At 44.9% G+C, this 3060-nt stretch overlaps 1 non-coding gene across 1 annotated transcript; it reads left to right on the forward strand.

The window, feature by feature from the left end:
* The first annotated feature begins 2722 nt into the window (after positions 1 to 2722).
* LOC120252373 lies at positions 2723 to 2829 on the forward strand. Its single transcript, XR_005533908.1, has one exon. It is a non-coding gene; the product is annotated as a small nucleolar RNA R71 (small nucleolar RNA).
* The last annotated feature ends 231 nt before the right edge of the window (positions 2830 to 3060 follow it).

Raw genomic sequence — 3060 nt, forward strand, 5'->3', positions numbered from 1 at the left:
CTTGTGGAAAATACCCACGCCCGTCGCAACCCATGAGGGCTGCCGTATACCTGGCTTCTCCTGTCCACCGAGGAAAATTGCTAAGTGTTTCACGCCCGGTGTGGAAATTTTGCAGGCGTGGTATTCATAAAGCCCAACTTATAGGGCCACCCTTGCGCCCTTGTGTCTCTTCGAGATGGAGAGGCTACATGCTGCGGAGAGATCCGTGCGGTGGGTATGGAAATTACCATCTCTCTGCAGTTTCAGGTTCGCCTGCGTGGGCGACTCCACGCCCTTGTGTGCTCTCGGGATAGTGTTGCCAAGTCTCTGCTTGAAAATCACTACGTCCCGCGCAGTAAAGCTCATCGCGGAGTCGTGTGCACGCCGACGTGCCTTCTCGGATGAGCTCACAATAGAAAACCACGGTGGGCTGTGTTAATTCCACACGCCCTGTGTTTTCTCCGGATGACTTAGAAAACACTGCGAGCTCTGCAGAAAATTTTTGAAACATGTTTACACACTTAGAGGCCCGCCCTAATATGTTACTATACCAATGAGAAACATGATAGATAGCTCAAATAACTAAAAACTTCGTCAAATTCACATGAAAACACACGGTGAAATTAGAAGTCCACAAGAAAATCATAGCAAAAACATCTACAAATCAAGACACCAACACTCAACAATTTATTCAAGCAAACACTAAACTACCAAATTAAGAAAATGAAAGAAACACTTGGGTTTGCCTCCCAAGAAGCGCTTGTTTAACATCACTTAGCTTGACATACCTTGTCTTACCTCACGGGCTCATAGATGAAGGTTTCGCCTCTTACCCATAGCTTGGAAACATGATGAGCAAAGTCTCTTCAAGGTAGAGGGGAATTATTATGCTTGGGACCACCTAGCAATAATTCATCCAATTTGTTCGGTTCGAACATGCCTCCAATAGCCTTCGAGCCGCTTCCCGAGTGGCGTCTCCTGGCCTCTTCATTTCTAGAGCACCTTCTTCATGATCCCCAAGGTAGATGGTACTTCTTCCGTTGAATCAAGCATCATGATTCCTTCATTACCCACCCCTTCATAAACAAACCCTCGATCGGGTCCGGATTGATAAATTCCTCGCATATATTTCATCAACAATCTCATCGATAGAGTAGTCTAGATAATACTAAGTATCATCAAAATCAAGAGAATACCGCATGGCTTCAGCAAGGCAGTATATGAGCTTGTCATCTCCAACTCTCAATGTTAACTCTCCGCTGTCCAAGTCAATCGATGCTTTGGAAGTGCATAAGAATGACCTTCCAAATATCAACGGTACATCCACATCCTCATCGACATCTAGCACCACAAAATCTACAGGAAATATGTACTTATCCACCTTAACACGTCTTCAATGTACCTCGGTTATCTCACACTGTTCGATCCGCCAATTGCAAAAGTCATCCAAGTGGGCCTAGGCTCTCCCAAGCCTAGCTTCCAGAAGAAGGTGTATGGCATAACGATTGATACTGGCCATTGAGTCCGCCAATGCCATTTCTTCACCCAAATTGCAATGTTACACGGAATGATGAAGTTTCCAGGTTTTTCTTTTGTTCGGCTAGTATTCTTTGCAACACCGCTCAAGCAAGAAGCATCTAAGATCACTAAAAAGCATTATCCTCCAACTTCCTCTTCTTGGTCAACAAATATTTCAAGAATTTTGCATACTTAGGCATTTGAGCCAATGCCTCAACAATAGGAATATTGATGTGCAGTTGTTTGAACAAACTCAGGAACTTCTTTTACTATTTATCCCCTTGGTCATTCTTCAATCTAGAGGGATAACGTATTCTTGGGTTGAAAAGGTGGGAGTGCCACTCCTTCTCTTTGCTTGCTCCCTTCTCAAGCCTCTATAACCTCGGAGTGCGTAGTTCATTGGGCTTCTCACCGTGGCTTACCCCTGACCCTCACGACCACTTCCTCCAAAGTGATCGCCTTCCACATGCTCTCTAGGGCTGGTCTCAGTGTTACTCGGCAAGCTTCCTTGTGGCCTTTTCGATAAGGACCTCGCAACTACCCCTACTTGATTTTCAAGATTATGCGAAGAGGCGTGTGGTTGCGAAAGTGTAGCCTCAACTAATTGGAACCTTGTATAAGATGATTGCACATACCTAGTTAAGGGCTTCTCCAAATCATTTATTCGGGTCTCCAAACCTTAAACTCAATTTTTCCATGTTTTCGCTTCTGTTGTTGTTGTTAGCAAATCCGGTGGCCCCATGGCATTTTTGTGGACCTTGGTTGCTTCACGTGAAATTGGGATGCACTCTTCCAACCCGGATTGAAGGTGTTGTTGTATGGGTTTCCATGATTCTTCATAGTATGAGCTACAAAATCGACATTCTCAATCGAAGATGCATCACCAATAAAGATCGGGCAATCGGAGGGAGCATGTCCTCCACCACACCCGGTGCAAGTAGTCACGACGTCACTCTGGTCGAGGTTAGGAAATCTAACTTCTTACTCAATGATTCCACTTGAGCCGCCAATGAGGTTCTCGCATCTATCTCGTGAGAGATCGCCACCTTTGTCTTCTCCTAACATTCCATTGGTAGTCGCTTTAACCCCATTTCTTCAATTAGTTGGACGGGCCTCACTGGTGTCTTGCTACATATAAGGTACCTCTTGCTACGGATCCAAGAGTTGCGCCCTTTGTACTGGATTTAAACCATTGTAAAAGGTCTGAACGATCATCCACTCCAGAAATCCATGTTGCGGGCACTTTCTCAGGACCTCCTTGAAAATTTCCCACGTCTCGAATATATACTCCAATTCCAATTGTACAAAGCGATGAGATCTCATTCCTAGCTTTGCGAGTCCCGAAGCGAAATAACGAGCAAGAAAAGCTTCTATCATCTCCTCCCATTTGTCAATTGATGCTCTAGGTAATGAGTGTAACCACTACTTCGCTCTCCTTTCAAGGAAAATGGAAGGCTCTCAACTTGATGGGTATCATCCTGTTACCTCAGTTTATCTTAAGCATGTCGCACACCTCGAGAAAGTTTTCTATATGGTACGTTCGGATCGCCATAGGCCAAAACC

The sequence above is a fragment of the Dioscorea cayenensis genome, chromosome 20 (assembly GCF_009730915.1).
Source record: "Dioscorea cayenensis subsp. rotundata cultivar TDr96_F1 chromosome 20, TDr96_F1_v2_PseudoChromosome.rev07_lg8_w22 25.fasta, whole genome shotgun sequence".
In the NCBI taxonomy this organism is placed as follows: domain Eukaryota; kingdom Viridiplantae; phylum Streptophyta; class Magnoliopsida; order Dioscoreales; family Dioscoreaceae; genus Dioscorea; species Dioscorea cayenensis.